Genomic DNA, 15,043 nt, shown 5'->3' with positions numbered 1-15,043 from the left:
TCGGCAGGGCGCTACACACTGCAGGGCTTACGCACACTTTGCCTGAATGGAGAGTACTTCGCTAACAGAGCTGCACAGAAGGCGACAAAGGAGGCTCGCGAGGCACGACACGTCAACACAAGAAGTGATATTTGTGATGAGTATCTAGCTGGTGCCTATTGAAAGGGGCCTTCAATTGGCGGTTTATTTGTGGCAATTTTGAAATAAAGCATATTTTCCATTTTAAACGCAATAGATTTCGGCCAGTATTTAGAAAACATGCTAGGTAATATACTGCTGCGCATTTATTTTGGTGCGAGGAATTGCGTTTCTTCAACACGACGTCCACTACCTATTACAGTGTGATAACAATGTAGGGGAAATAAAAACAATACAAAAAAGAGCATTAAAATTTTCAGTGCTAAATCTGCTTCAGTAAGAAGAGGAAATGTTTATCATCACAATGATACTAAAATAATTACTGCAACACTTATCGTTATGGGGAAAAAGGTAAATAAACTTCGCCTAAAATACATGGCGGGTATAGGGCGCACCCTGTTTCCTTAGCATATGTCACTGGAAGCACACGTATCCAGTTCAAGAGAGCCAGGACATCAATATTAAATCTGCGCGATAGAATATCTCCACAAAGCATTATCAGCAACCAGTGTAGAGTTAAATAATGTTACTCAGGCCGCTCTCTGTATGCATTCGAAAGCCGCCATGAGTTTTTTTTTTGTTTGGTTTGAGGAACAGCACTCCTACACAAGTCTATGCCTTATTCATTTGTAAAAGCTATGACACACGCTATTTCGAGAGGTGTAGAGATACGTGCAACTAAAGGAATCTGCAGAAGAAATCCATAGAGCGTTTCACAGGTGGTGCAGAAATAACGTGGTGTCGATATATGACGCGTGTTCATGACTCGTGTATATAACCTGGGAGGGAAATATAAGAGGTACTGGAGTGAAATATTATCGTAGAAGTCGCACTGTCACATCTCCTCCGCAACGAACACTTTCCTTGAACGCCTAAATCAGATGTATGCACACGCGCCTAGAGAACATCAGTTGGGCTTTGCGAAGCAGTGTGCCTCGTGCAGCTGCCCTCAGGCTGATGAAGATGTACTTTTGGGCTAGTTGGTTCATAATCGCAGTAGAACAGCGCTGGCGAAAACAACAGACCGGAAGAGTAGAAGGACACGTGACACAAGGCGCTCTGTGTTATGTGTCCTTCTCGTGTGGTCAGTTGCTTTCGCAGGCGCTGTTGTATTGCGTGCCTCAGGTTGAGTTCTTAAGCGCGCAGGAATTTCATACTGTGTTCTCGTCAAGCTCTGGCACCACAATGAGGACCGCTGAATATTCGGCTCTGTATGACGAAAGAAACGAGCGCATTTTCTGGACCGACAGCTACACCAACGACCGCGGCTCAGCCTGTTCGTAGCCTCTCTCATGGAGACGATAGCAGACTATACGCGACTGCCCCCCCACAAAAATAGGTGCATACACCCACTGTTGCCAGAGCACCAATCAATATTATATCCTCTATTCACCAATCTTTCAACGGACGTTGGCATGATCAATCGCACAAGTTCTGCCACGTCGAATAATTGTTAGGGCACGTACTGAGAAATCCAATCATGTCCACTAAACTTATTTTATATGGAGGCGTGGTCCTTGAGGAGGCAGAACGCCAGTTAAGCCGCTCCACATTCCCTAAAATGGCAAGAATCACGTCACAAGGCAGATTAGTAAGCACGTTTGTGTAATTAGGCGCTCACTGCAGGAGTACGTAATTCAGAGCCGCGCTACGACGGTAACATTAGGAGACCGTAGGTTCTATCAATACCATTCATGGCGTTGAACATACAGGCCTTGCGATCGCTTATATGAATGCAGATGTTAGTTTAGTGACAGCGGCAATCGCGGTTAGCATCACCTTTGCCTTCTCGTAAATGCACAGTATGAACCGTTTCCCGCAGGTCCACAGCTTTCGAAAGTAAAAAAGCGCTTATTTAATGCACAAGATTGCGTACAACCTATCGTATTTATACACAGAAAGAACCACAACTCACGAAACATGAACGCATGGCGACCACGCGTTTGCTTGAAGATAGAAAATTTGTGTAGCCACTGCAGCACGGAATATTGTGAGCGGTTGAATGATTCCGTAGAAATGCACTATGATTTCTGGGAAACATATTTTGCAGCCAAGTGGCTTTCTACTACCCTGTCTTTGACGGGACCATCATTTGATACCCTTGATTGATACCCCCTGAGTTGATACCCTTGAGACATACGATATATTGCGAAGAACTTCGTTCTCTTTGAAATATCGTCACTCTTTATAATTAGTGTATAAATTCGCACAAGGATAATTGTGCATGTATGTCTGCAAAACATTTACCTCTTTGAGGTCCTTTGCTTGGACGGTCTCCTGGTTTTGAAGTCCCTGGAAAAATAAAAAGTGTCTTCAGTATTTATGTTCCGAATGCTTTAGGCACGCCTATTTGTTTATTTTTATGTGATCGAGTTTGACCCATAATACATTGTTGGCACCTCTCGGTGCAGGTCCGCAGCAACTTTCGTTGAGCTTCACAACTCTTTCCGATTGCTTCGGCCAAGCTTTTATCCACACGACGGAATAAAGCCGTCTTTTCCGCGGCGGACTGGCGCATCACGTGACCCCGCGTCACGGCTTTGTGTCAACCGTCCCTGTTCCGCAGAACATGCGGGTGGAAAATACCAAGCTATTTTTCGCATTGGGATATTGGCGTTCTCAGGCAGCTGTTTTAGGCGAGGGTGCTAATATAGATCTGTCGTTTTGTTTTGTGGATATAGCCGATGACGTCGTAATGGTCTGGCAAAGGGTGCGACGTTTTTTTTTTTTCTCTCTCGTTTTGTTGGGGCTTTTGCGCGGCCAGTTCGCCCAGTTTGCTCTACCTTACGCGACTGCAGCTATGAACTTATGCGACGACGCAACATTTTCTCTTTAGTGATATAGTAATTTTTCCTACATCATTTTGCAGGAAATAAATGCTGTTCATCATCTAATTCCGACAAAACAACAGCCATTGCAGCTAATCGTCGTTTTCTTTGAAACTCCAACTTCAGCCATAAACAAACTATATATGACAACGACAAAAACACAAAAATCCGTTGTAGCCTCCGCGCCGTCTCGAGAGAGAAGAAACCAGGAAACATTAGTGCACCACGGCCTTATAGACTTGCTCGCACTCGAGCTACCGGAAATCTCCGACGCCCTGTTCTGCCAGTAGAGGCACTCGCTGATCCTACAGCTAAAAGAAAACGAGTACGGCTCTCGGAGACAGTGCCAAATCGTCAGGAATTCTTTCTCATCGGAGCTATTGTATACAAAGCGAAAGCAAATACAAGCATCCGTTTCAGACTAACAGGCCGCGCAATGCACGACGAAGAGCTTCAAGGGCCCCTAAACCCCCAGCGGACGCTCTCCGCGCCCTTCCGCTATTCGCAATAGCCGTCGTGACGTCACCAGTTCTAGTAGGTGACATCGCAAGAAGCAGATGCCGGGAGGGGGGAAAACAAGAACTTTTTTTCTGCTAGCAGATCCCCGCGCTCCTTGCATTTCTACCTCTGACTGAGTCCTATTGGCGCGATACACGTCGGTTCCGGTCTGAAGGACATTTTCAAGAACGGCCTACAAGTCTGAAGGCCATTTTACAGAAGGTACAACGCAGGATCTTGGCGAGCGAACGGTCCAAGCAAGAAAGGACAAAAGGTAAGCTAGTCAAAGTAGTTCCTTCCCCACTCTCCCTCTCCACATCGTTCCCATGCTCTCCTACAAGCTTCAACGCAACAACAAACACCGCAACCTATGTCAGTTGACACCCAGCTATACCCTTACATGGCACGCCCAGACTATGGCACGCCGAGACTATTCTACACGGGAGGCGTTAGCGAAATGGCTGTTTCATTAAGGAAATAATTTACCGTTATGATGCAGGTGGAAAGGCAGAATATGAAGGATTGGATTACCGCCGAACTAACAGCTCCACTCAAACAACTGATCCAACAGTCCCTGCAAGCTGGACTTCAGGATATTGCAATAGATGCTAAACAACACATAGCGGCTGTGCTTGGCCAACTGCCTGTTGCTTCGCCTGCACCCAAACGTTCCTCGTCCTCAACACCGGCATACATCCGCCCTTCCTGTTTCTTGTCACCGTCTGAAAAAACACCCCAAAAACTGCAGCTGCTGCAGTCCACTTCCCGTTCCCTCCACCAAGATTTATCGCAGTCCGAAATGCCTTCGTGTAGCAATATTGGATAACCATGCCCAGAAACCTTAACGCGTGGCACCCCTCAACTTCTGCGTGTGCGGCAGTGGAATCGCAGGGGCTACAGTAAGAAACGGAGAGCTCTAACGCAATTTCTCGCAACACACGCAAATACTCCCGATATAATAGAGTTAGAAGAAGCGCAATGTACCCCTACACTTTCCGGCTACAATACATCGACGGACACAACAAGGAATACGGCGCATCGGACAGCTCCATTAGTTCCTAAGCATATCACTGTAGTAGAACACACCCATCACTGCTCCTCCATCTAGCATGTACTTCTCAAATTTGTCCTGTGCTCTCGCTCCAATAGCAGCCTGTACGTGCTTAACATCTACAGTGCGCCAAACGCGAGAAATTATCACTTCGGTCATCTATTTGCACAACTATGCAAATTGGGTAAACACATATTGCCCCTTGCAGATTTCAATTCCACATACAGCCTGGGGCTACGTAAGAGAAACGCCCAAAGGCCACCGACTTTGTACTGGCTTTCGCAGTTCATCGCATGGCCCTCCTGACGGAACCTGATCAACCCACTCGCTGAGGTAATAGCGTGAGCACGGACACATGCCCCGACCTCACGAGAGGCAAGGGGGTTAGTCACCACTCTTGGTGCAACCTCATGGTAAATCTAGGCATTTATCATAACATACTAACTACAGAGCTCCAGGCAGCAGCCACGCGTGCCCCTGAGCGCATCCTCAAAATAACAAATCGGGATGCATTTAGGCGTAACCGTATATCCACTACCCATCAGGACTCTCCCCGTCTTGAGGCTTGGATCAAGTAGCTACAGTCCCATTTTAAAACAGTTACGAAATTTAGCACTGCGACGACCGAGACGCCGGACGTGCATCGGCATCTGCTACATTTTTTGGATGCCCTATAGAGGCTCGACACGCCGGTGGCGCCGGCAGCAGCATAACCGAGAACTTCGTCTCAGCATCTCCCATCTAGCTATTCAGGCAAATGACTATGCGAACACCCTCACTAGCAACAATTGGCATAACTTCTGCGATCGCCTCAATCGCAGGCTAAGTACACCTCGAAAGTCGCGTACACTCCGCGCTCTCTTAAATCATAGGCAAAGAAAAAACGCCAGGCCTGCGCTGAAACCGCAGCACAGTCACAGCGAAAGCTGGAAGAGCGTCGTTTCTAGAGCCCGTTAAGCGCTCCTGGGGCTACAATACAAGTACATTAGAAATGTACCCAGTACGCCATTAACCACAATTTGGGAAGCACCTACTAAGCCATTATTCGTCATTCTTCGGAGAAGCGAGGCACCAGCTACACGTCTCTAAGGCATTATGTGCACTTCGTTGACGCGACGACTGATGACGATGAAGAATTATGGCTCAGCCGTTTGTAATGGGTTGGAATCTTTAAACGGCCCACCAGTTATGTAATTTGCATTGGGTGACGCCCGGTCGCTATTTCCCTCTCCCGTCATGCTTTATAACATACGTTGACGTGGGAGAGAGACGGGGGTTGGGTGGCGAAGAACTTTACTGAGACCCCGAGCAAATAGATCATGCGCTTATGGGCTTCCTTGGCAACCAATACAAGTGCATTTGCGAGGAACCCACTACGCTATACATCATTGTAATTTTACTGAGACCCCGAGGAAGTGGATCATGCGCTTATGGGCTTCCTTGGCAACCAATACAAGTGTACTTGCGAGGAACCAACTACGTTATAAACTACGCTACGCTATCTCCTATCTATCACGCTATCATTGTAATTTTTGAGAAGTAGGGCAGCAGGCACTGTGCCATTTTTCGTCATTCTACGGAGAGCGTTGGTACCTGCTAAACGCATGTAAGACATTATGCGCACTTTGTTGATGCTGTGCCTGATGACGATGAAGAATCATGGCAGAGCCCTTTGCAATGGGTTGGAAGCATTCAACAACCTACTCGTTGCGCAATTCGCATTGTGTGACGCCTGGTTGCAGAATTCGCGTTGTGCGACGCTTGGTACTTATTTTACTCTTCTACCACGCTATATTGCATATGCTAATGTGGTTCCTTCCCGGCATGAAGCCTGTATAGGACCTTTCTGCTAAGCAGTTTCAAGCACCGGCATGGCTCAGAGGATTGAATGCAGGGCTCCCACGCAGAGGGCCCAGGTTCGAACCTCGTTCCATCCTGGAATTTTTTTCTTATTTCATTTTTTTCTTATTTCGAGCGATACTGGTTACGGCCACCGGCGGCGGCGGACAACTACGCCGCCAAAAACGGCCGGTGAAATGATCTCATAACAGCTTTCGCTGTAAAACACACAGTGCTAACACAAAACGCATCGTGCTCCAGAAATCAGGGCTCGACGATACCACACAACTGCACCCCTCACAGCAACTTTATGCAACCACAGGTGCCTGTCCCGCCTACCGTGATTACCCACACACACACTAACACCTCTAGATGACAACTTTCCAGAAGCAGAAGTTAGGGCAGCCTTGCAAAGCATTAAGCGTAACACAGCACCCGGAGCTGACGGGATAATGTACACACTTCTGCATAATTTAGATGGCGAGGCCATTGAGCATTTAACCGCTATTTAGAACGAACTTTGGAATAACGGCACGCTACCAGAGGACTGGCCACACGAAGAAATCATGCTTTTTCGAAAGCCTGGCAAGCTGCTATCCCTTCAAAATCTTGAACTTATATCCTTAACTTCATGTGGAGCTTTACTCTATGAACTCTCCCGACTGCAGCCATTTCTCGAGGACACTCACTTTTTTCTGGATTCACTCTTCGAATACCGTCATGGTAATTCTACACAGGACGTGTTACTGCAGCTTAAGGAGGACGTGTTGAATAGACCCACTTCAAACCATATGCGGGCAGTACTGGCCCTCGATCTCAAGGGCTCTTTTGCCAGCGTCTCCCACGACCTAATTTTCGAGAATCTCGCTTCCTCGCAGTGCGGCGCGCGTATCTACAATTACATTAGGGCCTTTCTTTCTGGCCACATGGCCACTATTGGGATTGGAAACCTCCGTTCGGATGTCTTTAGTCTCTCAGGCAGAGGTACACCACAGGGCGCAGTGCTTCGGGCCAACTTGGTCAATGCGGTGACGGCTAAACTCCCTCCATTATTAGAACAAATTTCCAACATCCAGCATGCCATCTATGCCGATGATATTACCATTTCGACAACCAAATAATCTGACGGAACCGTTAAGGACGCTCTCCAGGAAGCTGCGTCTCTTGCACAAGACTATGCTGCTACCTTACGTTCTCGGTGGAAAAGTCGGAGTTCGTATTGGTACTCAAGAGGTACCGCTAAACCGACGATTCTCCTGACATTTTACAGTTTCTTGATGGGCGTCCTATGGCCATCCGGTATTTTTTGCCTGATGCCGGTCATGATATTTCATTGTCGTAAGTGCAAATTCGTTTGAACATCGGTATGACCGCACTGTGTGCGTTTGCTTATCCGCATTATATGCGTGTCCATTGATACCATGATACAGCACACCGTATGCAGTTATTACTACGGAATCTGTTTATGCGGCAATGTACTATAATGAGTGTTGAATGTGCTTCAACCTACATCCCGTAACTTCAATGCTGCAGCTTTTTATGTATTCGTATTCTTTTGCCTATGTTATCTTCTAACTTTCGTATTTGCTGCATAGCTTACATCAAGCACATGAACACCCGTGCGTAAAAGTGTACGGACCACGGGAGGGCGTGACAAAATTGCCGTTGGCGCCATCTAGTGGAAGCAGTGTGCTGTCGAGAGCATTGCATTGGCCGCGCATTCACCAGACCAATGCTCTCGACAGCAGGCGGCCAGCCACTAGACGGCACAGACAGCAGTATCGCCACGTGCTCTCGTGGTCCGTATACTTTTTACCTACGGATGTACATATTGCCACGCGCGCTCCTTTTGCTATGTTTTTTAAGTAGTCTGTTGCACCTGTTATTGCTGTCTTGAGCGGGCCGCGCCAGAATGTCTGTGAACATTCCGGATTGTAGTAGATCATTTTGTCAAGGTTGCGCACATAACGCGAGTAGTCAAGATTATTCCAGAGCTCTGTTCGCCGCATTCAGTGGGTAGTATTACTGTAGTTTACTGAATTACTGTAGTTCGACTTTCCATTTCACGGCCACAAGTTCGTCCACATAAACAGCTTCATCTTGGACACGCCGCCTCCTGCCTTCGTCGACGTCACGACCCCGTGACAATACAATCACCTGGATATTATACTATATCTCGACCTCTAATTTGCTTGTGATAATTTGTGTCTGCTTCATGGATTTCACATTAGGTACCTACCACTTGATGAACTTCCAAACTCTTAAAAGTTGACAATAAACATCCTCCTGATAAAGTTACCGGAATGAGAATGCGGTAGGTGTAAATAACAAAATAAATTTCCATACCAAGCTGAATTTATTACAGTGAATATATGACAGACCTAAAAAGAAAAAAAAAATATATATATATATATATATATATATATATATATATATATATATATATATATATATATATAGATACTACCTCGCGATTTATATGTGAAACTCAATATAGCAAGATGGTGACCACGCTGGAAATATTTTTCTAATCGGGAAGTTTGGAAAATATTTTAGGCGCATCGTAATCTAAAATTGTAACGTAGTCATTTTGAAAAGCTACCGGAGCATTACACTTGCCGCCAAACCACGCCTGTGCGTGAAATAGTTCCGGAGCGTCGCCCTTGAGCCTCCAATGTCCGGGGGTGCAGGGTGATGAGTTACTGTTAAGCAAAGTCGGAAAGAGACGATCAGTGGGTACACCGCACAAACTTAAATACCGCTATATATTTTGGGCCTGAAAAACTTGCCCGATACTAATGCGAATCAACTGATGACAAAAGAGATATAGTGCATACTTACATATTCTACGTACTTTAATTGACTATGTATTACAGAAGGACTTGTCATCTTGTATCTGTATATAATGCACCTGTACGAAAGGTTCGCAGGTATTGGATACAGTCCAATTGTAAGTCCCACAAGGTAACTTTCAGCTCGTTGTTCCAGGAACTGTATTGTAAACCGAAGTCAGATTAGACAGACTTTCATAGGACAGCAAGGCTTCAAGTATCGAGAAATAGTTGAACAGAAAATGTACCTGTAGCCAAGTTTTTAGGAACAAATGTTAGGAAGTTATGCGCTATGGTAGTTAGGTTAAGAGCACAAGGTTTTACGCCGTAAAACGTTGGCTTGGTTAGGGAAGTAAGATGGTCTGTGCATTACAATAGAGTACCGCAGAAAAATGTTTGTGGGTAACTGGGCGCAATCTTACAATTATGGATGATGAACAAATGAAAAGGCCGATTAAAATTGTTATTAAAAACACCATAGATTAATAAACACAGAAGGTGAATAAAAAAATAATTGAAAATAAATATTATCAACATAAAGTACACAAAACAAGGGAGATATGAGTAGTTACTTAGCTTTGAAGCCATATAATGCGACACAATTGTTCTTCATGTAGCTCACTTATATTTTTCGCTTTTGTCCTTTGACAACGTTAAACACAGTGTGAGATTAGACAACGTAACTACAAATTTTCTGAACAAGCACACATTGTATAACCTTGCTGCTGTGACTCGACCCAGAACAAGTGCATGTGTAAGTTAGTGGATAGCGTATTTTTTTCTAACGAGCCCACCAGACTTTGTGTCACGCATTGTGAAACGCTGCATCCTGCTTTTACGTGTCAGCAATGCTGAGTCAATAAAAAAGTCGGCAGATCCCTAACACTGTGGGAATCGATGTAATGCGAAGCTGCCAGCAAGGAGCTGCATACACCGCATTGTTTGTCTTTGAGGTAAATCACGTCATTCATGTCATGGGGTGTAGTTGATTATCGCATGTTTGTCATGCATACGCGCACGTTCAATCGGCTATATACCATGCTTTTAAAACAAATATTCTGGTATTGCATTACATGACATACTATTTATGTTTGTCACGAACTCATGTACCGCTATACCAGTTTTGGTATATATCGAGTTAACAAAAGGGCCGGAAGCGCAAAAAGACAGTATCAAGTAAATAATGCCGTATATGGCGTGCATGGCTTGATTTTTATGTTAGCACCTGTCATATATGTTCGTCACACAGTCGCGTCACGTAACACCTATTTTCTTGTATATCAAGGGAGCGAAAGAAACGCGAGTTCACCATTAGCGTGGCATCTCAGTCATGGCATGCATGTAATGCATGTCATTGTTTTCACACCTGTCATATATGTTCGTCAAGAGTGATCTCGCGCAATGCGAATTTGGTGTGTAGGAAGCTACCGCAGCAGCTGCGAGCTCATCGTGAGCGTGGCATATAAGTCACGGCGCACATGATATGCCTATCAATCGTTTCATGCCAACACCTGTCGTATATGTTCGTCGTACTGTCACGTCGCAATACCAATTTTAGCCACTGCCTCCTGCCCAGACTTCGACAGGTCGTCCTGTACAGTGGAAGTTGGTGTCAAGGATGATCCGTGCTTGGAGGAACAGCGTCTTGTTTCAGCGGCACGGCACATGATTACTTGTGATGCCTGGACTAGATGGTTCCTGACACAAACTGCGGAATGGTGTCCAGGTGTGCGACATGTTCTTCTTTGCTGCGTTTGGGTTGCTTTGACTGTTTCTGTCGTTGGTGAAGGTTTCATCATTCGCATGATGCAGGGCCGGTAGGGTGAGGGCCCTCTCACAAAATGCACCTCGGCGTACAGGTAGGCTCTTCGGACGACTGCTGTGTGCCGCAACGGGGAAATTACTAGTTTTGGGATTTACACGTTAGGACAATGACCAACTGTTTGCAATTGGTGCTTGAATTCAGTGCTATGGGGAGCAGCGGTGAATGGTTCACATCGTGGAAAATTTACAGCGAAAACAAACGGAACGCAGAGGGGGCTTGACACAAATAAGCGCTGAATGAAACTTATATTTCTTCACAGAAGAAATGTAGACCACAAAAAAGCTCGAAGGGAGAGGGAAATACAATAAGGAATGGCGAATCGAAATCAAGTGTCGTTCACAATGGAGACCTCACAATCAAATTTGACACAGTGGTTGACCCTTCTCTCTTGTATTTCCCTCACCCCTCCTGTTTTTGTGGTATGTATTTCTTCTTTGAATTTTATGTCTGCACTTGTTTGTGTCCCACACTTTCTGTGACGCCTTTCTTAGCGCTACCAAGTTTCCATGATAAATATATAGGAACTAGCCTACCTGTCAACCCTTCTGGAAAGGCTCCCATGTGTCTGATGGAGTTCGCGACATCAGTGGGGTCTATGGCGCAAGAAAAATACTTGAGGTGTTGATACTCCGGCCGACCACGCGACCACATTGCGTTCGGCGCTTCAGATATCTCCAGGTATCTTCAGACGCAGCCAGGGCGCGACGACGAGGGGTGCCACCAGTACCACGACGTTTCGGTGGATCGCTGAGTGGCATGGTAAGTGTTAGTGTATATTTAAGTATGGTAAATGACTGGACTGCTGCGCCTGCGGACAATATCGTATTGTTTCAGTATTCTTACGTTACACTCAACATTCAGTTTGGAAGACCAGCGCGAACGCTACATTCGCATCACTCGAAGCCCATAATCGCAACACAATTTGCTGCAGCTTTCTACCCACATATTACTTCGATACACAATCCATCGCCCCTGCTAGTTACCCCGATAGTTATCTATAGGTATTACTAATAACCTATACGATAAAAAACGCAACGGGACGTAAGCGCCCCTGTCGTTGTTTCTTTTGTAGGCCTCGTGTTGTTGCGCTGTTTTCAGGATGAATACCAACCAGCTTGACCAAATCACTGTTCTCTTAAACGCATACGATGCTGCATGCGGTACGAAGAAGCGAAGAAACATGCAGTTTGGGTTGTTTTCATGTGGCGTCTGGAATATTTAATTTTAATCGTTTAATGGGAAGAGGAAGCTTACGATCAATGCTGTATTTAGCTTCCATCACAAAAGGAATCGAACCCACGCAGTCAAAATACAGCACGATGCATCTGCACGATATATTTTCTTACACCGAGCTTTGTACTGAGGGCGCGCGATCACGACCATAACTGCCAGAGTTATTTAATTTCCCTATCCTGGGCTGTTGTGCGTCGACTACGGCAGCAGCGGCCAGAACGAAATTTAAGCTGTCAGAATATTGTTGGAATTTACGCAGCTGGTTCATGATAGTGAACATTACGATGATTTGCGAGAACGCTCGGTGTGTTTACCAGCTGCTACTTGCTTACGCCGGCGTCTACGGTGTAAGACAGGTTCATATTTTAAAATGAAATACAGGCGCTCACACGAAAAAAAAAACATGGTTGATCCCTCTGTCTCTCATAGGAATCGGCGTAACACGAAAGTGAAACGTGTCTTCAAAGACGTAGTTGAGCGTTTGTTTCGCATTCTTTCGCCCCAAGGGCGAAGGAATGAATGCTATAGCAACAAATTATAATGTCACGCGAAGAATAGCAAGCAGCTCGAAACTTGCAACGTGCTGCTCAAGCAGAAAGGACGCACGAAACGAACATACACCGCATGAGAGCGAACTAACTGTCACATTTGTAACTTATTTCTGCGTGAGCACCGCGCTCCTTTCGCAAAAGCGGCCAATGCAGTGAGCCAACTGACCTTCGTGCTCTCAACGCGAGACGGACAAACCACCGCGATTACGAGATAAGCGCACGCACAAGCGACCACGCCCTGTAGACGCGGGCCCTCGTCGCAACGGCGACGACCTTTCAAGCGCGCTCTTCTAGGGTACCTTGATGCCCGCGCATCGACGCACTCTACGCTCTTCTAGAGCCACTGGAAAATCAGAGTACCGCAAAGGTAGGCTGCACACGAGCAACATTGGGCGGCAGCGGCCATTTCCCTTCCAGACCGTCCAGCGCGTTGCTAGCATCTGTTGAGAAGTGACCGATCTTTTCTCCTCGGTTCCGTGTTACGCTCGGCGGAACGGCATTATGTGTGTGTGTTCATTCAAGAAAATATTAGAAGTTATTCCGAGTCATCGACAGTTATGGATCGACTGTGCGGTTAACGATGTAACTAATGAAACGTGCGGCGAATGCTGCCATGTGCTCGCTAACTCGCTTCATGGCTTCATCGGTCTCTTTTCGTGTCACGTCCGGGTGTGTTCGCTAGGTTCGGAGCTGAAAACGTAGTTGCATTAGCGCAGTGACATCGTGCGAGATACCATTTACTTCGACATTTGGTGAATCTTTACTGTTTGCGCTAGCTTTGCAGTCGGTGTTCAGGTTCACTGCACTCGAGAACGTTATAGAACAACATCGAGAACATTCAACATTGCGTCCTTCGACTGATCGCTGACGAATACCTTGCTTGCGCACCATGCTTGCTGTTCAACTCGTTATGCGTAATTGGAAGTTGTGCGCGACGCATTTATGTTTTGATTCGGAACGCCAGCAGCCAAACGCATGGGCGAATCGGCGCGCGGTAGGAAAGGTGCGTCTTATCTGGCGATACGTAGAAAATAGGCCATCGAAAATGATTGACATCACTACTTAATTGTTTCATTTACTATTTCTTTTCTCCCTAATATTCCCAACGTTGCAGTGCATTTGCAAATACTTTGCTGTGTTCCGACAAACAGTTTTTTTTGCGTTGCCAGCGCGGAAACAGCTGGAGTTCGGTTTCTGCACTGCTGCACCTTTTTTTTTCATAATGCACTTTTATTAGATGCGAAGTATCTTATGGCGGAGTTCAATCCGGAGGTGGTGGTGGTGGTGTGCGGCGTGACCAACCTTACTGCGCATGCGCATACCCATCTCCACTCACCCTCGCCACTCACCCTTTCCACTCTTCCTCTGAAATGCAGGCTAGACATGCCGAAATTCTCTTCTGCGCAACGCCGCGATGAGCACCAGCGCATGCGCGTCCCCTCCCCCTCTCTCTCCTCTCCTACGCTGCCCCCCTCTCGCACGCCGGCCGACCGCGTTCCCCGCTCGCCCTATGAGAATTAACAGCCAGGCTAGAGGGAAGACAAGACGCGCGTAGCGTTCCTCTTCGCTTTGCACGACGCGAGGTCGGTAGCATGCCCGAAAAACGCCAACGGGACGCGATCGTGCTCGGGCTTCGCATCGGCTTCGGCAAATGCTCCGGCTTCGCATCGCCTCATGGTCACCTTTAGCGGGAAATGGTGTACTTTTTAAAACTTCACCGGCACGGTGCTTTATGTTCTTTTCATCAGAAATAGCACATCCGGGAAATTTTTAAAGCTTCTGCAACACAGTACGTATATAGACATAGGGCTCGCATAAAATCGACTCCCGCAATGCGTGGGATCTGTTTTTTTTTTTTTTTTTGCTGTGACCATTTCTCACCCACTAAACAGTATTTTAGGGGTACGCTCGGCGCAATGCAGCACTAGCAACATTTTTGGCAACTAATTTAAAAGTGCGAATAATAACATTGCCTTATACCAAGTTTACCAACAGAGTTCCACGCTTCTGTTTTGCGCAATGGCAAATGATCATGCCACAATTGCGTTCAAGTTATACCAATAAACAGTTATTATTTTAATAAATCTTCAATTTCGCTCTCGTGCGTGACACTCTTATAACTCGAATAGCATACGTAATCTGTTCAACAGATCGATGTATAAACAGCGGAGCAAATAGAAAGGTATATATTGTTTTCAATATCGCTGACCATAGCGAACCGAAAAGGTGAAGTATCCTGTCGCATGAGA

The sequence above is a fragment of the Rhipicephalus sanguineus genome, chromosome 7 (assembly GCF_013339695.2).
Source record: "Rhipicephalus sanguineus isolate Rsan-2018 chromosome 7, BIME_Rsan_1.4, whole genome shotgun sequence".
Lineage (NCBI taxonomy): Eukaryota > Metazoa > Arthropoda > Arachnida > Ixodida > Ixodidae > Rhipicephalus > Rhipicephalus sanguineus.
The sequence above is the reverse complement of the archived record's forward strand: the minus strand, read 5'-3'. Positions refer to the sequence as shown.